This window comes from Chlorocebus sabaeus, chromosome 21, assembly GCF_047675955.1.
Source record: "Chlorocebus sabaeus isolate Y175 chromosome 21, mChlSab1.0.hap1, whole genome shotgun sequence".
In the NCBI taxonomy this organism is placed as follows: Eukaryota; Metazoa; Chordata; class Mammalia; order Primates; family Cercopithecidae; genus Chlorocebus; species Chlorocebus sabaeus.
Window position 1 is genome coordinate 35,603,420 of NC_132924.1, and position 23,756 is coordinate 35,627,175.

General features: G+C 42.3%; 1 pseudogene; it reads right to left on the bottom strand.

The window, feature by feature from the left end:
* Positions 1-22,785, bottom strand: part of LOC119626165 (uncharacterized) — a 38,339-nt pseudogene extending 15,554 nt beyond the window's left edge.
* Positions 22,786-23,756: the final 971 nt, after the last annotated feature.

A 23,756-nucleotide genomic window follows, 5' to 3' on the forward strand; every position in this document is an offset into this window, starting at 1 on the left:
TTTCTTTTTCTTTCTTTCTTTTTTTAAGACAGGGTCTTGCCCTGTTGCCCAGGCTGGAGTGCAGTGACCCAATCACAGCTCACCAAAGCCTTGACCTCCTGGGCTCAAGCAATCCTCCCACCTCAGCCTTGCTAGCAGCTGGGACTACAGGCACATGCCACCACATCCAGCTAATTTTCATATTTTTTGTAGAGACGGAGTTTCACCATGTTGCCCAGGCTGGTCTCAAACTCCTGGGCTCAAGTGATCTCCCTGCCTCAGCCTCTCAAAGTGCTGGGATTTCAAGTGTGAGCCACCACACCTGGCTCCAACTTTTCTTCTGTAGAAATAAATCCCCAACTAATAACAAAATTGTGTGGAGAAGAGAAAGAGAATACATAGATTTCCCCTGTAATATCTATTTCATAAAGCAAAAGGAAACTTGCAAAGACAAATATTAGGAGGAAAAAACAGCCCATATCTTTGCTTCAAGCATCCGAATAGAGGTATCTCTTCTTTTCTTCCCTAGGTATACCTTGGTGAAGCCCTAAAGAGATTATACCTTGATTCTGAAATTTTTAAAATTTTACTATCAAGAGAGACTTTCAGTTTCCAGGTGACAATGAAATTAACCATAGAAACATTCCATTCCTAGGCTAGGTGCGGTTGCTTATATCTGCAGTCCCAGCACTTTGGGAGGCAGAGGCAGCTGGATCACTTGAGCCCAGGAGTTCGAGAGTGACACAGCAAGAGCATCACCATCTTGGACAAGCACTGCCATTTTAAAGTTCCCCTTGATCAAAAACTGCCTAAATCCAAAGGGCATCAGCCTAATAGCTAATGTCAGCATGAGCAAAAACCACAAATGACATCTCTGACCAGAAACATTCCAACCCTAAGATAAACCCCTCCCCAACCAGAGATGTGCCACCCCTAAGGTAACCTCCTCTCCAACCAGAGACATTCCAACCCCGCAATAAACTTCTCCTCCACACAGAAACATTCCAAGCCTGTAATAAACTCTCTCACCTTAAAACCCTTAAATACTCTTAGTCTGTAAGAGAGAGTGCTCCTGACTGAAATTGACCAGAAACCCCTCTCAGGTTTATTCTCCAAAATAAACCTGTCTTTAACTGTTGAACCGTTTTTTGTGTTTCTTTCCTCTTTCTTAAATTCTTAGAGAGACCAGTCCAGGCAACATGGCGAAACCCCATCTTTACAAAAACTACAAAGATTAGTTGGGTGTGGTGTTGTGTGCCTGTAATCCCAGCTACTCAGGAGACTGAGGTGGGAGGGGTGGGAGGATCACTTGGGCCCAGGAGGGGCTCAAGACTGCAGTGAGCCATGTTCACACCACTGCATTGCAATCTGGGTGACAAAGGGAGACCGTGTCTCAAAAACAAAAGCAAAAACAACAATAATAACAACAAAAAGGAAACATTCCATTCCTTTGTAATCAATACCAGGTAGCATTTAATTGTGTGAGGCGACAATAAGACAAAGTGAATTACAGTCCGTCCTGTTCCTGTGGCTCATCTGGACAGTCTCACTATCTGTGATTCACTTTTCTTGGAAGTTAGTGTGAACCAAACGAAGCCAGTCATGAGCTGCCCTGGAGTATGTTTCCTGTATAGGAATGAATGTACTTCAGCTGTATAACAAAACCTACTTGTTTTTAAAGCATCCATACCTACTTGTTTTTAAATCAATAATTGAAATGGCTTGTTATTTTTTTCCCACAATTATTTCTGTGTAAGAAAAGTCATCAAAACGTAAACCAAAAATAAAATTCTAAGGCCTCCCAACCATCTAAATGAACTTGCTCCTCAGCCAGGGCTGTTAAAATGTAACATGAAGGACTGGTTCAGGCCATGAAGGGAAGTGGGGGTCAGACATGCCTCATTATACCTCTGCCATTAACATCAACACAGACTTTCATTCTGATAAGAAGCATTTTACAGCCTGTTCTCTCTGAAGCCTGCTAGCTAAAAGCTTCATCTGTCTCCATAACTTCTTATCGTAACCCAAACATTTCTTTCTATTGATCCCAGGTCTTCAGACAAACTCAACTAATGTCAACCAGAAAATGTTGAAATTTACCTTAGCCTGGAAGCCCCCCACCCACCCCACTTTGAGTTGTCCCGCCTTTCTGGACCAGACCAATGTATTTCTTAAATGTACTTGATTGATGACTCATGTCTCCCAAAAATGTATAAAACCAAGCTGCACCCAAACCACCTCGGGCACATGTTGCCAGGACCTCCTGTGGCTGTGTCACAGGCATATCCTCAACCTTGGCAAAATAAACTTTCTGAATTAACTGAGACCTATCTCAGATTTTCTGAGGTTCACAAAAGTAAATCCAGAACCATAGACCATCATAATCTCAGCCCCTGCTTTCATTTATGTTTATCTTCTTAAGGTTTGTTCATTCATTCAACAGGTACTTACTGAGCATCTATTTTGTGTCAGCCCGTAAGCCAGCTTTTTCAATAGACATTATCCCTGTCCTCATGAAGCTAACAATCTATTAGGAAAGATAAATTTTTAATCCAGTAACCACAAAAATAATTAAGTATAATCTGCTTTAAGTGCTATGAAGAAAAAGTACTAAGTGTTATAAAAGTAAAAACTGACAGAACCGACCTCGTCTAGAGGAATCAGGAAAGGTTTCACTGAGAAAAGAGATTTGACATGACATCTGATGTTTTTGGCATTTAGAATCACATGTTCAGAGGCCCTGTGGCTGAAGCACAGCACCCAGGAGGACCACTGGAGATCAAATTGCAAAGGTAGTTATAAGAGATGAAGCTGCAAAAATGTTCACAAAGACTTACAGCCAGGTTAGGGATTTTGGACTAAATCCTAAAACATCATGATGTCAGTAAGAAGTTTTAGATAGAACAGGAATGTGATCAGATCTCTATTTTGAGACGATCACTCAGAAGAGTGGTTGTTACAGGGTCTCCCCATATTGCCTAGACTGGTCTTGACTCCTGGGCTCAATCAATCCTCCAGCCTCAACCTCCCAAAGTGCTGGGATTACACTGAGCCACTGCGCTCAGCCTTGAACAAGATTTAGAAGAACGAATACAAGGAGACTAGAGAGCGATAACAAATATTTGAGTGAGAGATGATGATAACTGGCCTAGGGAGTTGGCATTGAGTATGAAGAACACTGAAAGTTTTAAGAAGTATTTAGAAGGCAAAATTGATGGTTGTGGTTAACTGTAAGTGGTTTACTTGGCAGTAATTTTATTTATTTATTTCCATCAGGTGCTCATAGTGAATTGGCAGTAATTTCAGAGAAGAAGATTATTCTCATAATGCATAAGAGGTAGCAAGTTAGAATGGGAAAAGCCGGGGTAGTAGAAGCAAAAGTATATTCAATTTTCATCTCTGCTCCTTGTTAGCTGTGTAGTCTTGGACTTGTTATTTAACATCTCGGAGCTTTAATTTATTTATAAGTAACCCATGTTAATGTCACTCTATAAACTCAGATGTGCAAGAAATATCTTGACTTTAAAAAAAGTCAACAAACTAGCTTTTAGTTGGGCATGGTGGCTTACACCTATAAGCCCGGCACTTTGGGAGGTTGAGGCGGGTGGATCACTTGAGGTCAGGAGTTCCAGACCAGCCTAGCCAACATGGTGAAACTCCATCTCTATTAAAAATACAAAAATTAGCCAGGTGTAATGTCTCATGCCTGTAGTCCCGGCTACTCAGGGGGCTGAGACAGGAGAATCGCTCGAACCCAGAGGCGGAAGTTGCAGTGAGCTGAGATCATACCACTGCACTCCAGCTTAGGTGACAGAGTGAAACTTCATTTCCAAAAACAAAAAAAAAGACAGTAAAGAAATAAAAGAATGGCTACTCTATAGACACAGTAAAAGAGTGAGACTCCATTTAAAAAAAAAAAAAATGCTGGGCGCAGTGTCTCACAGCTGTAATCCCAGCACTTTGGGAGGCCAAGGCAGGTGGATCACAAGGTCAAGAGATCGAGACCATCCTGGCCAACATGGTGAAACACCGTCTCTACTAAAAAAGTACAAAAAAATTAGCCAGGGATAGTAGTGGATGCCTGTAGTCGCAGCTACTTGGGAGGCTGAGGCAGGAGAATCACTTGAACCCGGGAGGCAGAGGTTGCAGTGAGCCAAGATTGCGCCACTGCACTCCAGCCTGGTGACAGAGCGAGACGCTGTCTCAAAAAAAAAAAAAAAAGAAAGTGAAGAAATATAAAAGAATGGCTGCTCTATAGACAGAGCAGCTCCAAGGGCTGCTGGTTGCCCATTTTTTGGTTATTTTTTGATTATAAGCTAAACAAGGGGTGGATTATTTTGCCTCCCCTTTTTAGACCATGTAGGGTAACAACTTCCTGATGCTGCCATGGCACTTGTAAACTGTCACGGTGCTGCTGGGAATGCAGCAGGACCACCAGAGGTCACTCTCATGGTCATTTTGGTTTTGGTGGGCTTTGACTGGCTCCTTTACTGCAAACTGTTTTATCAGCAAGGTCTTTATGATCTGTATTTTGTGCCAACCTTTTATCTCATCCTGTAACTTAGAATGCCTTACCAGTCTGGGAATGCAGCCCAGTAGGTTTCAGCCTCATTTTACCCAGCTCCTGTTTAAGATGGAGTTGCTCTGGTTCACAGGTCTCTGACACAGGGAAGCTTTCATTTCCATCACATGACCTTTCAGAGGCACCCTCTTCTGTCACTACTTCCTGGACACCTCAAATATTTCTACTAATGATTTCACAGTGGTTAGAACAACACCCTCTTTTGGGGATGGTTAGGAGGATAACATGAATAAATCTAGCTGAAAGTCTGATACTCTGTCATCCCCCTTCCCTTAAGATCCTGGAAAGGTGATACATTTCAGAAACAGAAAGAAAAAAAAGTTCAAGATAGAACCATTTCCTGAAGATGGCATTTGGAGGGCAGAAGGAAGTAACAACCCTTCCAACCTCACAGCTCTGCTGTTGCTGGTTCTCAGCCCAGCACAGTGGCCACACGGACATAGTATTGTGCGACAGAACCCTAAGAACCAAGGTGACAGACTCTTTCAAGGCTGAGGTTCATTTCTACCAGTCTGAGAAGGAGAAGCTGTGAAAGAGGAGGAGCAGTGGGCACCAAGTCAGGGTAAACATGGGGTTGATCCTGACATGGAAACACAGGAGTGACAGTAGGCTAGGGAAGAAAGGAAAGGCGGGCAACTGTGTCGTTTCCCCAGCGTCACTCTTTGCTTGTGCCCCTCTTTGTGTCTCTTTCCATATTCCAACATCTGGTCAGGTTTTTCTCCACAGCAGTTTAAACCCAACACGTGTACTCAGGGAAGAAAATTATATCCTTAAGTTGTTTTCAGGCTTTTTCAGGCACGTTTTGATATTCTGGTGAGTTCTCAGTTCTCTACCAGGGAGGTAGAGGGAGAACTGCAAGGGCCAAGAGGATGAGGACTAAGCTCTGATTTTTTCTTTTTTTTTTTTTTTTGAGATGGAGTTTCACTCTTGTCACCCAGGCTGGAGTGCAGTGGGGCAATCTCGGCTCACTGCAACCTCTGCCTCCCAGGTCCAAGCGATTCTCCTGCTTCAGCCTCCCAAGTAGCTGGGAATTATAGGTGCACACCACCACACCTCGCTAATTTCTGTATTTTCAGTAGAGATAGGGTTTCACCATGTTGGTCAGGCTTGTCTCGAATTTCTGACCTCAAGTAATCCACCCGCCTCAGCCTCCCAAAGTGTTGGGATTACAGGTGTGAGCCACCATGCCCGGTCACTCTGATTTTTTATCTTGCCCAAATTCCTATCTAAGGGGTCTAGGGAGTCATGCCCTACAAACCATAAATTCTCATCAAATGGGTTTTATGTAATTCTATATATCGTGGCTTACTTTCCAATCTGACTCTGGCATAACATTATGAGACAAGGAAGAAAATCAAAATACTTAACCCCAAAATACATTTCCTTGCCATACCTTGAAATTGCCCTGGAAAGTCTCTTGTGGGAAAAATCCACATTCTATAGAGAATCCCCTTTCCCCTTTGTTTTCCTTCCTTCCTTCTCAGATCCAGGAGATAATCAACTGAGAGCCAGGGACCCTTTTAGGTCTGATAAGAAACATGTTACAACCTGCTCTCTCTCTGAAGTCTGCTATCTGAGAACTTCTTCTGTACAACAAAACTTGATCTCCACAATATTCCTGAACATTCCTTTCTATTGATCCCAGGTCTTTAGACAAACTCAACCAATTGTCAATCAGAAAATGTTTAAATTTACCTATAGCCTGGAAGCCCCCAACTTTGAGTTGTCCCACCTTTCTGAACAAAACCAATATATTTCTTAAATGTATTTGATTGATGTCTCATGCCTCCCCGAAATATATAAAACCAAGCTGTGCCCTGACCACCTTGGGCACAGGTACTCAGGCCCTCCTGAGGGCTGTGTCACGGGCCATGGTTACTCATATTTGGCTCAGAATAAATCTCTTAAAATATTTTACAGAGTTTGACTCTTTTTGTTGACAATATTTTGGCGTCTAAATACATGGGGCCTCAGAGAAGACTCAGGACCCCAAAGGAGTTGCCAGAAACCGGAGCTGAGGTACCAGCAGAGGTCCACTGACGGTCCCCTGAGTTCAAGCTTCTCCTCCGGTGGAACTGGTGAGTCCTCCTGAGCCCCAGGCAGGAGTCTTCCCTTTGGTTGATGGTTCTTGATTTATTCTGAGCTGGTTTTCTCCTAGGAAGTTGTTGTTTAAGGATCCTAATTCTAGTTAGGAGATGCACTCTCAAGGGAATTCTCTATTGCTTTTTCTCCTAAAATTTGTCCTGATTCAGTTTTCCTGTGCGCATTTCTGTGCGGAACCGAACTGTTGTCTTCATAGATAAATGAGAGACTGAGTTTTTCAGCTCCGAAGAGAAAGGGCACTTGCTCCTCCCAGCCAAAAGACACCCCTAGGTGACTGGGGGCCTCATGGGAGTGCCTGGGAGATTGATCCCCTGCGACATGCAGTGACCCTGCAGGGAAATCCCCCCAAAAATTAATTTTAAAATGGCGCATCCGGAAACGCATATAAGGGCTGATGACTCAGCGTTTTGAGCCCTCTCAGAGGTCACAGACTCCTGAAGAGAGAAACCGAGACCCGTAAGAAGGTGGAAACGACTCAGTGGTGACACACTGTGGAGTCCTACCCACAAGCAGCATGCATCAATCCACCACACAAAAACCCTAGGCTACTGCTCAGTTCCTCCTTTTAAGAAAAAAGGAAAACAAAAATCGGGAAACATATCTAAGAATAAAGAGAAAACAAGGAGAATGACCCCCTTCTGGGCACTCTGTAGGTTTTATGGCACCACTACTTGCCAGAGTTTATATAAAATGGAAGTCTTTGTGCACATTTACATTAAGGAAAAAGAGTCCTAAGGTCCACCTGCAAACTATAGAGTGCTTAGGTTCTCTTCTATTTTCTTTTCTTCCTGCTTTAATCTGCTATTACTTTTCAACTGAGATAAAAACCACTGTTTGGATTTAACAGTGTTTTTTGCAAGCTAAGTTGTATTTATCTCATGGCTAAAGTACTGAAGTAATAGCTATGGAAACTGTGTGTGTGTATGTGTGTGTATATATTTAAAGACCTTTATGATAGACTTCCATAATTTTATGTTCAATTGACAATTGAATCTGTTGTGTTTTTTGTTTTTATCTTTTTGAGACCAAGTCTCACTCTGTTGCCCAGGCTGGAGTGTGCAGTGGTGTGATCTTGGCTCACTGCAACCTCTGTCTCCTGGGTTCAAGCGATTCTTGTGCCTCAGCCTCCTTAGTAGCCGGGCTTACAGGCGCCCGCCACCACACCCGGCTAATTTCTGTATTTTAGAAGATATGGAGTTTTACCATATTGGCCAGGCTGTTCTCAAACATCAGACCTCAGGTGATCCACACACCTTGGCCTCCCAAAATGTTGGGATTACAGGCCTGAGCTACCGCACCCGGCCTAAATCCGTTTCAATTTCCCTCTAGCACCAGACTTTCCAGACTTTCTCTTTGTACCTTATGATGTAAATATTGCTATCTGGTTTTCACCTGAGTTGCCCTTAATATGCAAATCTAAGGCTACTTAGCTGACAATTGCCTGGGGTAAGATTTCTAAAAACGGGAAAAAAGGGAGGTTTTTATGAGTCTATACGATGTGCTTCTATTGGCATGTCTAATACATCTATATATTTGTGTGTACACAATATTCTCACTACTAGAAATATATAAAGAGCTCTAATTAATTAGCTTTTAAAAAAAAGCACTTAATGCAGTGAGCCGAGATCGCGCCATTGCACTCCAACCTGAGCGACAGAGCAAGACTCCGTCTCAAAACAAACAAACAAAAAAAGTGCTTAAATCAGACACACAAAAAAAGAAGCCTAGTCAAATGCAAGTTCACATGACATAAGTGAAACCTTTACTAAATAAGGCGGCTTTTAAATTATTGGTAAAATAATATCAGCAATGTCTTCAGAATTGTTAGCATTTTGTTTGCATTTATTGATAAGTAGTTTCATGTTTATTCCTGCAGAATACTATAAGATTTGCCATAAGGGTTATAAACTATAAAACCCAGCCCAAGACAGAATGATCTTTGCTTGTATATGCTTAGGATTGTTGACTTAAATGAAAACAGCTGAATACTGAGATATTGTTACAAATACCCTTAAAACTAAACATAAGTTTTATTACTTAAGTAAATACCTGAAATTCACAGCTATAAAAATGGTTAATAGAAAAATAACTTTAAATATTGGCTATCATAATTTTTTGTAAATCATCTAGCTAAATTACTAAATTAATCAGGAAAATGTAATGGAACAAACTCGTCATAATTTAGGATCTAAGGTTATTAATTGATATTAAGTATCTGGGCAATTCCAATTTAAGAATTAAATAACTTATTAATAATTAAAGAATTAAAGAATTCTTAAAATAAATTTAAGAATTCATTAAAGGCAAAATATCTTTGTCTAATTCAAGGCTTATATAAGGGTTGTGTGTAAAACAAGGTAACAGAATCAGCAAATAAGAGGTATAAAGAAAGTTAAAGATATAAAGAGGTATTTTTGGTTAAAAAAAAAAAGGAAAGTAACTTTATATAAGAAACAATCTTGCGTGGTAAATTTTTGTCCTAAAATAAAAATGATGGGGTTGTACAAGAAAGAGGGCTATATATGACAAAACAGTCTAAACACGTTGTAAATGAACTATGTAAGTCATAATAAGGTTAGTAAAATGAATTTTTTAAAGGGGTTATATAATTCAGTTGGATGTAATTAAAAAGAAACCATATTAATCTTTCTAGAAATAGGTCTTTAATATTAAAAAATGCACTAACACAAAACTAAATAACTGGTTAAAACAAGCTTTTATTACAAATATTGACTTATTTTTAATACAAGAAGTATTTAAATTTTTAAATTCTGTAATCTGTTTTTTTTTTTCTTTTTCTTTTTCTTTTCCTTTTTTTTTTTTTTGAGATGGAGGCTCACTCTGTCGCCTAGGCTGGAGTGCAGTGGCCGGATCTCGGCTCACTGCAAGCTCCGCCTCCCGGGTTTATGCCATTCTCCTGCCTCAGCCTCCCGAGTAGCGGGGACTACAGGCACCCGCCACCACGCCCGGCTAATTTTTTTTGTATATTTAGTAGAGACGGGGTTTTACCATGTTAGCCAGGATGGTCTCGATCTCCTGATCTCGTGACCGGCCCGCCTCGGCCTTCCACAGTGCTGGGATTACAGGCGTGAGCCACCGCGCTGGGTCTATAATCTGTTTCTTTAACATTCTTCGGATTGATATTTTTAAAGTGCTACTTTTTCACTTTTGAAAAGGCCTTGAATGATGGTTGTCTCCTTCACCTTTTGTTGGCTCCTGTAACTTTTACTAATTATCTAAAGCAAGGGAGAAAAATTGTTTTGAAAATAGGCAAATAAAGTATCTTTTGAACATGCCTTTTATTCTGCGTGCCTATCTCTATCTTTATGTGTCGTGTGGAAGTGATATTTCACTTCCCAGCTACATGAAAGAGCTCTAATCAAGTAATTTAAAAAATTTAAGTGCTTATCACATTGGTAAAAGCTAGCTCAGATGCCTTTTAATTTACATAACCTTGGTAATCATTGATAAAATAAATTTGATAAACTTAATCTCAGAACTCTCTCCAGTAATTTAACATCTTAAAGTCATGTTAAGACTTGTTTCCCTACTGGAAATCTGGGTTACTAAAAGTTAAAAGAATGGAGCATAAAATATGCTTTTGTTAAAATTTTATAAACACAAAGATGTCAATTCTCAAAAAAAAAAAAAAGTAAGTGTCTTTTTGGTTAAGAAAACTACTTAAGAGTTGCTTTATACATCTGTAATCCCAGCACTTTGGGAAGCCAAGGCAGGCGGATCACCTGAGGTCAGGAATTTGAGACCAGCCTGGCCAACGTAGCAAAACCCTGTCTCTGCTAAATATACAAAAAATTAGCCAGGTGTGGTGGTGCATGCCTGCAATTCCAGCTACTCGGAGAGGCTGAGGCAGGAGAACCACTTGATCCTGGGAGATGGAGGTTGCAGTGAGCCGACATTGCGCCATTGCACTCTATCCTGGGCAACAAGAGGGAAACTGTGTCTTAGATTAAAAAAAAAAAAAAAAAAAAAAAAAAAAAAAAAAAGTTGTTTAGTTGATTTCTAACGAAGGAAATTATGCAGATAAATTAAATAAATTCAAATAAACGTTTTAAAAAGCCAAGGCAACAAAACTCTGAGTCCTATGATTATCCAAGAAAACAGTCGATATGGGGAAAGGGCAAAACCAAGTAACTTTAAAACCAAAGGGTGTAATGTAAAGGAATTGTTCCATTTTGTAGATTGGTATCACTCAGCTTCTTTAAAAAAAATCTTTACTACAGAGGATTGTAAAAATAACTACTTTAGGGGACCGGGCGCGGTGGCTCACACCTGTAATCCCAGTACTTTGGAAGGCCGAGGTGGGCGGATCACGAGGTCAAGAGATCAAGACCACCCTGGCTAAAACAGGGAAATCCCGTCTCTACTAAAAATACAAAAAATTAGCCGGGCGTGGTGGCGGGCGCCTGTAGTCCCAGCTACACGGGAGGCTGAGGCAGGAGAATGGCGTGAACCCTGGCGGGGCGGAGCTTGCAGTGAGCCTAGACCCAGCCACTGCATTCCAGCCTGGGCAACGGAGCAAGGCTCTGTCTCAAAAATAAATAAGTAAATAAAACAAAAACAAAATCAAAAACCACTTAGGGACAAAATTCTTTATGTTATGTTATGTTATTTATTTCGAGACGAAGTCTTGCTCTTGTCGCCCAGGCTAGAGTGCAATGGCATGATCTTGGCTCACTGCAACCTCTGCCTCCCAGGTTCAAGCGATTCTTCTGCCTCAGCCTCCGGAATAGCTGGGATTATAGGCATGCGCCACCATGCCCGGCTAATTTTTGTATTTTTAGTAGAGATGAGGTTTCACCATGTTGGCCAGGCTGGTTTGGAACTCCTGACCTCATGGTCTGCCCGCCTCGGCCTCTCAAAGTGCTGGGATTACAGGTGTGAGCCACCCTGCCAGGCCACAAAATTCTTAATTTTAAATGCTGCAGAATTTAAGAGCTTGTTTGGATTAATGCAGAACCTACAGCTCATTACTGAACAATCACTGAGTATCTGTGATCCAAATGCACAGGGAGTTATTCCTGAAAAAGCAATCAGCCTAGTGGGCCAGATAATGCCATTATAAAGTCTGTTTTGCCCTGAGAAGGGGACTGCCTAACTCTCCCTAATAAAATACCAAGTGAAGTACTGCAGATGAAGCAGCTAATATGTTTCTTATGCAAGCTTTGTTGGACTAACTTTATGATAACTGGGATATCCTCCAACCTAGTATGTCTATTACCCAGGTCATGGTAAATTTGGAGGTTAAGGAAGCCCTTTTTTCATGGTGCCCCTCCCACAGAATCATAGGTCTGTTTGCCTTATCAAATCTGCTGTCCCTCATAGGTCTTACAGATGCGACTCCCTGCTGGGAAACCAAACCCTTTTCACCAGAAAAGGTAAAATGGACTGGAGATTTAAAAAGGCTTCCTGGGACCAGAACATAAAACACATACGGGTTAATAGAATTATAAAATGTAAGATGTTTAAACGAGCTTTATGTAAGGTGGTTGTAACCCCTTTTACCTAAATGTCTTATGAAAGTGGGTGCTATATGTAACTAGGGGATGTTCCCCTTTCTAGTATTATAAAACTGAAGACAGCCAGGCACGGTGACTCACGCCTGTAATCCCAGCACTTTGGGAGGCTGAGGCGGGTGGATCACAAAGTGAGGAGATAGATACCATCCTGGCTAACATGGCGAAACCCCATCTCTACTAAAAATACGAAAAATTAGCCAGGCGTGGTGGCATGCATGTGTAATTCCAGCTACTCGAGAGGCTGAGGCAGGAGAATCGTTTGAACCCAGGAGGTGGAGGTTGCAGTGAGCCGAGATCACGCCACTGCACTCCAGCCTGGGCGACAGAGTGAGACTCTGTCTCAAAAAAACAAACAAACAAACAAACAAAAAAAACTATACAAGCTGCCTCCCTCTAGGCCCAGGACTATCTCAGAGGAAAGAGGTGGGCACGTAAGATTGCAAGAGCCAGGTTTGAGGGATAAAATTAGGAGAAGATCAAACTTCCAAATCAAGAAGGGGGTACAAAAAATGCCTAAACAGCTGGTAAAACAAGTTTAGTTGCCTTCTAAACTATTATGTGTCACTTTTGCATACACCCCAACCACAAAAATTTTCTGCTTACTATAAAATTTTAAAAATATCTTTATTAATGGGGTAAAATACCTTGTAACAAAGCCTCCTGGGCATAATACTCCCAATTACAAGTTGTAAAGATAAATATATCTATACACATATATACATTTTTAATAATTTTTCAGAACAGTGCTTACGTTTTGTATTGCTAATTGCTATACGTCTGTAACATAAACCAAGCTTACAGTAGCTCAACACATAGAAGTTAAAAATAAGTTGGTCTTGTAACTTTGCGTTTTGGCTTAATGCTGGCTTTTTTTTTCTTTCTTTGGGAGGGAGGATGGAGTCTCGCTCTGTCACCCAGGCTGGAGTGCAGTGGCGCAATCTTGGCTCACTGCAACCTCCGCCTCCTGGGTTCAAGTGATTCTCCTGCCTGGTCCTCATGAGTAGCTGGGATTACAGGCGCCTGCTACTGCGCCTGGCTTTTTTTTTTTTTTTTTTTTTTTTTTTGAGACGGAGTCTTGCTCTGTCGCCCAGGCTGGAATGCAGTGGCACGATCTCGGCTCACTGCAAGCTCACCCAGATTCACGCCATTCTCCTGCCTCAGTCTCCCGAGTAGCTGGGACTACAGGTGCCCACCACCACGCCCAGCTAATTTTTTGTATTTTTAGTAGAGATGGGGTTTCACCATGTTAGCCAGGATGGTCTTGATCTCCTGACCTCGTGATCCGCCTGCCTCGGCCTCCCAAAATGCTGGGATTACAGGCGTGAGCCACTGTACCCAGCCTAATTTTTGTATTTTTAATAGAGACGGGGTTTCACCATCTTGGCCAGGCTGGTCTCAAACTCCTGACCTCATGATCCACCCACCTCGGTCTCCCAAAGTACTGAGATTTTTTAACTTAAAATAATTTTAGGAAGTAATGAATGCCTGTCCACATTCATTCCTATCTGGCCTGGAACAATTAATTGGCTATAAGTCTTTTGACTCTTAAAGCCCTCAGCCATAGGGAGTCCTGCAGAGGAAAAACTGATACTGTGGAATTACATGACTTCTTCTGTGACAAAACCTTTTCTCTCCCAAATACCAGTATATGGTGCAATACAAAGTGGTGGGAAAAAGAGATTTGTCTACTGTTAACAAGTCTTTAACACTTTAGACACCAAGGACCAGGCATTTCTTGCATTTAATTTATACCCTCTTCAGGATGCTATACCTATGGAGATAAATGGGCCGGAAGAGAGACTAAATTTATTAAATTATAATTTAATTTTGGTCCCATAATTTTCAAGTAAGATTTATCACAAGGTCCAAATAACCCTTGATAAGGACAATAAACACATTGTGAGTCTGATCAAAGAATATGATGATGCACAGGGGTTTCCTTCTGGCTGATTCGATTGTTTACTGCCCTCTGATTCTACCTATAACCTTGAATGTCCAAATCTTCACTATCTTTATATTTGTTACTGTATTAACATTAGACATTTCTTGTAAATGTTATGGCAGATACAGCAGAAGGAAAAGGCAAATTTAAAGACCCGGATCATGATCACTCAGAAAATAGATCTGATCCAGAATTTTTTAGACTAAACCCTAAGTCTGACTCCATCTCACCCCTTAAACAATTGGCTATTACATCGGGTTAGGCCATATCCTCCCACCATGATCCAAATCACTAATATTTAAAATTATTACCATCAAATCAGAGGAATCTAGGAACAAAACTTCGTAGCACCGTGGGTCCCTGCCAGATCGCCAAATCAGACAACTCTAGGAATGAGCCTTCCTAGCGCTGTGGGACCTGCTGCTGTTTCGCTGGCCTGCACATGCATTCTATGGAATGCTTTTTGGCCAAGCGCGGGGACTGAGGCCTAAGCTCTGATTTTTTAATCTTGTCCGAATTCCTATCTAAGGGTCTAGGGAATCATGCCCTACAAACCATAAATTCTCATCAGATGGGTTTTATTTAATCCTGTATGTCGTGGCTTACTTTCCAATCTGACTTTAGCATAACATTATGAGACAAGGAAGAAAATGAAAATATTTAACTCCAAAATATATTTCTTCGCCATACCTTGAAATTGCCTTGCAAAATCTCTTGTAGGAAAAATCCACATTCTATAGAGAATCCTCTTTCCCCTTTGTTTTCCTTTCTTCCTTCGCAGATCCAGGAGATAATCAACTAAGAGCCAGGGACCCTTTCAGGTCCAATTCAAGAAACATTTTATGGCTGGGTGCCACCTGTAATCTCAGCATTTTGGGAGGCTGAGGTGGGCAGATTGCCTGAGCTCAGGAGTTTGAGACCAGCCTGGGCAACACGATGAAAGCCCATCTCTACTAAAATACAAAAAATTACCCGGGCATGGCAGTGTGCACCTGTAATTCCAGCTACTCAGGAGGCTGAGACAGGAGAATCGCTTGAACCTGGGAGGCGGAGGTTTCAGTGAGCCAAGATGGCACCACTGCACTCCAGCCTGGGCGACAGAGCAAGACTCTGTCTCAGAAAAAAAAGAAAGAAACATTTTACAACCTGCTCTCTCTCTGAAGTCTGCTATCTGAGAGCTTCCTCTGCACAATAAAACTTGGTCTCCACAATATCTTAACCTGAACATTCCTATCAATCTCAGGTCTTTAAACAAACTCAAACAATTGTCAACCAGAAAATGTTTAACTTTACCTATAGCCTGGAAGCCCCCAGCTTTGAGTTGTCCCCCTTTCTGAACAAAACCAATGTATTTCTTGAGTATTTGATTGATGTCTCATGCTTCCCTGAAACGTATAAAACCAAGCAGTGCCCGACCACGTTGGGAACATGTTCTCAGGACCTCTTGAGGGCTATGTGATGGGTCATGTTATTCATATTTGGCTCAGAATAAATCTCTTTAAAATATTTTACAGAGTTTGACCCTCTTCGTCGAGAAGGACCACACACCAAAGTGAGAGCTGGGGCTGCTGAATTCATTTAGAGGCAGGAACTGGCCTCCTGACTCTAAGCTTGAGGTGGAATGAACCACTGTGGCAGGATAATTTTTTAAAGGATCAATTCATATTCTTTTTTCCTTCCCCTTTATCTTTTTCTTCCCCTCCTTTTTCTCCCATTCAAGCAAAAATCAGAAATATTGCATCTCCTAGCTTTGGCTTCCAAAACCCTCCACTGAGATTAAGCTAGGTGTGAAACATCAACAGAAAGGAAGTATGACCCTTAAGAATGCATTTGGGACCAGGCACGGTGACTCATGCCTGTAATCCCAGCACTTTGGGAGTCCGAGGCATGAGGATCACAAGGTCAGGAGTTTGAGACCAGCCTGGCCAACATAGTGAAACCCCATCTCTACTAAAAATACAAAAATTAGCCGGGTGTGGTGGCACACACCTATAGTCCCAGCTACTCAGGAGGCTGAGACAGGAGAATAGCTTGAACCCAGGAGGCGGAGGTTGCAGTGAGCTGATACCATGCCATTGCACTCCAGCCTGAGTGACAGAGTGAGAGTCTGTCTCAAAAAAAAAGAATGCATTTGGAGGCCAGGTGTGGAGACTCACACCTGTAATTCCAGCACTTTAGGAGGCCAAGGCAGGCGGATCACTTGAGGTCAGGAGTTCGAGACCAGTCTGGCCAACATGTTGAAACACTGTCTCTACTAAAAATACAAAAATTAGCCAGGCATGGTGGCAGGCGGCTGTAATCCCAGGTACTGGGGAGGCTGAGGTGGGAGAATTGCTTGAACCTGGGAGGTGGAGGTTGCAATCTCTGTCCAAGATTGTGCCACTGCACTCCAGCCTGGGCAACAAAGCAAGAGTCCATTTCAAAAAAAAAGAAAAAGCGTTTGGGCCGGGCATGGTGGCTCATGCCTACAATCCCAGCATTTTGTGAGACCAAGGCAAGAAGATCACTGGAGCCCAGGAGCTAAAGACCAGGCAACATAAAGAGACTCGGTCGCTACGAGAAAATACAAAATTTAGCCAGGCAGCATGGCACGTGCATGTAGTCCCAGCTACTTGGGAGGCTTGGGTGGGAGGATTCCTTGAGCCAAGGAGTTTGAGGCTGCAGTGATCATACCATTGCACTCCAGTCTGGGCAACAGAGAAAGACCCTGTCTTTAAAAAAAAAAAAAAAGTGTATTTCACTCTCACATAAAAACTGAGAGGTGGTCACTGCAGTATTGTTCAGGGAACCAGGCTTTGATTTTTTTGCCCTGCTGTGTGTGGCTTCTGATTCCAAGATCACTGCATGGTGCCAGACAACTTTCCTACATGGCAGGCATTGTTCTAATCCCTCTTGGATGTATTGTCTTGTAATACTCATAACAGCCCTGTGAGGTAAGTGCTACTATTACCTCCATTTTACAGATAAGTCAGATAAATAACTTGTCAACCATCAAGTTTATGCGCTTAAAGCGTATTTTTAAAGATTCTATCTCTCTATCCAGGAACCTGGCTCATGACTAACTCTGCATTTATTTAGGTCTCCTTTAATTTCTTGCAAGTCTTTTATTAAATTTATTAGTAGGTTCTCTATTTTGCTATCGTTACTGGTATCACTTGAGATATTATATTTTCTTTCAGGCTGATGAATCTAAATGTAATTAAATTTTGTATATTGACTTTATATCCAGCTATCTTAATAAGCTTATTAATTATAATAATTTGTCTAAAGGATTTTGAGTTTTCTATGCAAACATTTATATCATCTCTGAATAAAACCCATTTTGTTTCTTCCTTTTCACTCCTAATATCTGCCCACCTCCCTTCTCTCCTTCTCCTTTCCTTTCCTTCCTCCCTCCCTTTCTTGTCTTATTGCATTGGCTACAAGCTCCAGAAATGAGAACAGTAAGCGTCCTCTTCTTGATCCTGGTTTTTAAAGAGAAATTTTCTAATGTTTCCCTAATGTTTTACTAAGAATGATGTTTACTATAGGTTTTTGTAGATAGTCTTTATTTGGTTACCAAGAATTGTTCTCTATTCTTGGTTTGCTAAGGGTTTTTCCATAAACGCTTTTCCTACAACTATTGAGAATATGTGTTTTTTTTTCTTTAATCTATTAATGTAATAAATTACATTTACAAACATTTTTAGTATTAGATGAAATATATTGCAGGGATAAAGTGAACTTAAATGGTAGTATCTTTTCTATGTTTTGTTGCATTCAGTTTTGAAACTAAACAAAAACTAATATTTTGTTTAGTTTCACACCTATGTTTATAAGGGGGATTAGTCTGTTTCATTTTTTACATTATCTGTATCTAGTTTAGGTATCAAGATTACACTAGCCTCATAGACTAAATTGAGGAATGTTTCTTCTTTTTATATCCTTTGGAAGCCCTGTATTAAATTGGAATTATCTGTTCCTTAAAAGGTTAGAAAAATTTTCTTGTAGGCATGGTGGTTTATTTTTAAACACTATCTTATTTTTTTATTTTTAAATAATTTCAGCTTATAGAAAACTTACAAGTACACCACAAAGAACTCCCATAAAACTTTCATTCAGATGACCCAATTATTGACGTTCTATCACATTTGTCTTATTATTCTGTCTCTCTCTCTCTCACCACATACACACACAGATGCTTTTTCTTTTTTTTTTGAGATGGAGTTTTGCTCTTATTGCCCAGGCTGGAGTGCAATGGCGCGATCTCGGCTCACCACAACATTTGCTTCCTGGGTTCAAGAGATTCTCCTGCCTCCCGAGTAGCTGGGATTACAGGCATGTGCCACCATGCCCGGCTAATTTTGTATTTTTAGTAGAAACTACGTTTCTCCATGTTGGTCAGGCTGGTCTCGAACTCCCGACCTCAGGTGATCCACCCACCTCAGCCTCCCAAAGTGCTGGGATTACAGGCGTGAGCCACTGTGCCTGGCCACACACTTCTCTCTCTCTCTCTCTCTCTCTCTTTTTAAAATAGAGATGGGGTCTCACTCTGTTGCCTAGGATGGTCTTGAACTTCTGGGTTCAAGCTATCCTCCCACCTTGGCCTCTCAAAGTACTAGGATTACAGGCATGAGCAACTGCGCCCAGACTCTATTTTTCTGAACATTTTGAGAATAAATTGCGGATATGAAGTTCCATTACCCCGTAATACTTTCAGTGCATATTTCCTAAAATGAAAACCACTCTCCTACATAACCACGTAATATCCACAAAATAAAGAAACTAACATAGATATTATATTTTCATTTATCCACAGAGCTCATTCAAATTTCACCAGTCATCCTAATGATGTCATTTATAGGTCTAGGGTCCAATCCAAGGTTGAATTGCATGTACTTATTCTGCCTCTTTAGTCTTTCCAATCTGGCACAGTTCCTTGGACTTTCATGTCTTTCATGACCTTGACATTTTTAAAAAGAACAGTGTAGTTACACTGTAGATTGTTCTGAAATTTAGACTTACCTGATAATTTCTTATGATTAGATTTAATCTATACATTTTTGGTGAAAAACACAGTGATAGGTTTTCCTGCCACACATCAGAAAGCACATGGCGATTTGTCCCATTACCGCTAACTTTTTTTTTTTTTTTTTTTTTTTTGAGAGACAGAGTCTCACTCTTGTTGCCCAGGCTGGAGTGCAGTGGCACGATCTTGGCTCACTGCAACCTCCGCCTCTGGAGTTCAAGTGATTCTCCGGCCTCAGCGGCATGAGTAGCTGGGATTACAGACGCCTGCCACCATGCCCGGCTAATTTTTGCATTTTTAGCAGAGGCGGGGTTTCACCATGTTGGCCAGGCTGGTCTGGAACTCCTGACCTCAGGTGATCTCCCCGCTTCAGCCTCCCAAAGTGCTGGGATTACAGGCATGAGCCACCACGCCCAGCTGTGATGTCAACTTTTTATCCATTGGTTTAGATAATGTCTTTCTTTTTTCATCACTGTAAGTGAAACAGTATTTTGTACTATTAATAATCAATGATTATTTTTGTGATGAGCTACTTTAGACTATATAAATGTCCTGTTCCTCATCCAATTTTTGTCCATAAATTTCAGGATTTATTGGTGATTCTTGTCTGAATCATTTATTACTATTATGGTGGTTGTCAATTGGTGATTTTCTTTTCTATTCTTTTCTTTTTTTAGAGACAGGGTCTCACTCTGTTGCACAGGCTGGAGTGCAGTGGTGTGATTATAGCTCACTGCAGTTTCCAATCTCTGGGCTCAAGCAATGCTCCCACCTCAGCCTCCCAAGTAGCTGGGAGAACAGTCGTGCACCATTGCCTTGATCTCTTCTTCTTATAAAGTCACTAGGTCCCTTCCCATGATAATCCATTAATCTGTGAATGAACTAATCTATTCACGAGGGCAGAGCTCTCATGATCCAATCATCTCTTAAAGGCCCCACCTCTAAATACTGCCATACTGCCAATACTGCCACATTGAGGACTTTTCTTTCTTTCTTTCCTTCTGTCTCTCTCTTTCCTTCCTTTTCTTTTTTCTTTTCTTTTCTTTTTTTTTTTTTTTTTTTTTTGAGAACAGAGACTCACTGTTGCCCAGGCTGGAGTGCAGTGGTGTGATCTCGGGTCACTACAACCTCTGCCTCCCAGGTTCAAGCAATTCTCCTGCCTCAGCCACCCAGTAGCTGGGAATACAGGTACGTGCCACCACACCCAGCTAATTTTTTATATTTTTGGTAGAGATGGGGTTTCACCATATTGGCTAGGCTGGTCTCGAACTCCTTACCGTAAGGTTCTTGTATTGGTTCGAACCCCAAAAGCATGCCAATAGACAACACCAGGCGGTGTGGAGCAACGTGCTGTTTTAATGAGTGCCTGGGCACACGCGGGCTGAGCCCTAAAATGGCGTCAGCCCGAGGTGAGGACGGGGCAAAGGTTTAATAGTCTCCTGTAAACAGGAAGTGTCCTAGTCTGACATTGTACACAGATGACCTCTTTCTCGATCTTCAGGGTTACGTGTCTTCCCGCTGGCTTTCTTCCTGCTTCTGCTATCTTGCTGGCGCACGCTGCTGGCACAAGTAGCCTTGTGGACTGGGCCTGAGAAGGGAGGAGTCATTCATCTCCTTAAGCTTTCAGGCCCCGGGGAGAATTTTATACATTCCTGTCTGTTTGGTTATACAAAAGGGAAAAGGAACAACTTTCTCAATAACTATTTCAGGCGTGACATAGGGGTGGAGTGGGCACCTTGGAAAAAGAAAAACTTAATTTTTGGGGTATTCTTGAGAATTGTATCCATCGTGTCATAGCAGGAGTGTCGCCTGGATAGTCTGGCAGTTAACTGTAATTTCAACAAGAGTTTTAATGGCTTTTATTATCAGTGGGATAACACAGGGGAGAAGCAGGAGGAGCCCAATGATGAAGATTACTGTCCCTACCAGCGTTTTAAATCCTCCTAAATTAGAGAACCACCCTCCTAGAAGGTTTGCTGGGTCCCATCCCTTCCAGGTTTGGACTGGTACACGGGCAACTTTTCTGATGTTTGAAGCGATTTCTAGAACCGCTTTTCTGTTACCATCTATGTTAAGACAGCAATTAGATATATTAAATTTACCACAGACTCCACTCTCTTCTCCTAATAAGTAATTTAGTGCTAGCCTGTTTTGATAAATTGCCGTGCGCATTTGGTTTTGTTGTTGCGCGAGCATTTCCAGGGCTGAGGCAGTTTGGTTAGTATTTCTAGAATAGCCTGTAGTCTAATTATTCTATTTAGCATATATAAAGGAGTGCAGTAACCCCATGAACCATTCTCAGCCCAAGTGGCAGGACCGTAATATTCGATGATCCGTTTCGGAGGCCATTCGTTCCCTTGCCATCTTTGGCTTCCTCCTACCTTTAAGGATCGTTTTTCTTTGTTTAGGTTATTATATACAAGGACGCTGAGGGTGTTGCCCGCTGTTAATGTTTTGGAGGAAGGAGTACTCTTGGGGGTGAGCTTGACCCTGGTGCGATGGACCCAGTGGGGTAGTCCTTGGACTCTCACTGCAGTTGGCATGCTGAGTATCACAGTGTAAGGTAGGGGCCTCTCCTCTTCGATTGTAGCTTTTGGTGAGGGTCGGACTGACAGATAAACACATCTGTGCCTGCAAGACAGTTATGCTGAGAGGACAAGGTGGTGTCAACAGGGAGAGGCATGGCCTCATTTGCTGCTTCACAAATGAAAGACCGTGTCTGGATTAAGGAGGGGAGGTAATTCCTGAGTGGCTCATAGTCTGGTAAAGGTGGAGGCCCCAAGACAAAAGTTTGGCCATACATGATTTCAAGGCTATGAAAAGAGTGTGCCTTTGGTGTTGTGCGGAGTCTTATGAGGGCAAAAGGGAGATTTTTTGTCCACGGCTGGCGGGTTTCTAGAGCCAGCTTGATGAATTGGGCTTTAAAGACAGAGTTAATTTTTTTTTAACTTTGCCTGAAGATTGAGGCCTGTAGGGTGTGTGGATAACCCACTTTATTCCTTTTTTTTTTTTTTTTTTTTTTTTTTGAGACGGAGTCTGGCTCTGTCACCCAGGCTGGAGTGCAGTGGCCGGATCTCTGCTCACCGCAAGCTCCTCCTCCCGGGTTTACGCCATTCTCCTGCCTCAGCCTCCGGAGTAGCTGGGACTACAGGCGCCCGCCACCTCGCCCGGCTAGTTTTTTGTACTTTTTAGTAGAGACGGGGTTTCACCGTGTTAGCCAGGATGGTCTCGATCTCCTGACCTCGTGATCCGCCCGTCTCGGCCTCCCAAAGTGCTGGGATTACAGGCTTGAGCCACCGCGCCCGGCCAACCCACTTTATTCCTAAGGATGTAGAGACGCCTTGGTTAATTTGGCTGATGAAGGCGGGCCTGTTATTGGACTGGATGGATGTTGGGAGTCTAAAACGGGGACTTATATGTATGATGAGAGTTTGTGTGAGGATATTTGCACCTTCTGAAGTTGTTGGGAACGCTTTTACCCACCCGGAGAAAGCACAGACAAAGACTAGACAATAGCGGAGCCGTTTATCGGGCAGCGTGCGAGTGAAGTCTACTTGCCAATCTTGCCCAGGTAACTGGCCCCGGGGTTGGTGGTAGGAAAAGGCGGCGGCCGAAGGGAGCCCTGGGCTGACATTGAGTGGCAGATAGAGCAGGACTGGGTAATTTCTTGAACACGGCTGGAAAGATGAGGAAAGTGAGAATAGGGCACAGAAGTTGCAAGAGAGGTTTGTACCCAACATGGAAAGAGTTGTGGAGGCTTTGGAGGATAGGGATTGTTTGAGAGTGAGGAAGAACAAAGTGCCCTTCCTTGACATACCATGGTCCTTGCTTTTGAAGGTTTTGGGCTCAGAAGTCCTCCTTTTCTTCTGAGGAGTAAAGAGGAGAGAACAGGGACAGGGACAGAAACTGGCCTTGCATGGGTTGTAGAGCTATTTCTTTGGCTGCCCGATCTGCTAGCACATTTCCAGCTATTATAGGATTGTCTGGGGTTTGGTGGCCTCTGCAATGAATGACGGCAACTTTCTGCGGGAGCCTGACAGCTTGAAGGAGTTTGCTGATGAGAGAGCCATTTATGACAGGAAAGTTTTTTTGCAGTTAGGATTTGCATATATATACATATATATATATTTTTTTTTTTTTGAAATAGAGTCTCACTCTGTTGCCCAGGCTGGAGTGCAATGGTGCGATCTCAGCTCACTGCAACCTCCGCCTCCCAGGTTCAAGTGATTCTCCTGCCTCAGCCTGCCAACTAGCTGGGACCACAGGCACACGCTAAAACGCTCAGCTAATTTTTGTATTTTTAGTGGAGACAGGGTTTCACCATGTTGGTGAGGGTGATCTTGATCTCCTGACCTCATGATCCGCTCGCCTCAGCCTCCCTAAGTGCTGGAATTACAGGCGTGAGCCACCGCGCCCGGCCAAGATTTGCATATATGTTGATCTGTTGTCTGGCTGCTCGAGTGAGAGCGCAAGTGAGGGCGATGAGCTCAGCTTTCTGGGAGGTGGTGCTTAGGGAGAGCAGATTGGCTTCAGTAGTGTGGAGAGGTGACACTATAGCATAGCCAGCATGCCAGCGTCCTTGATGTAGGAAGAAGCTCCTATCGA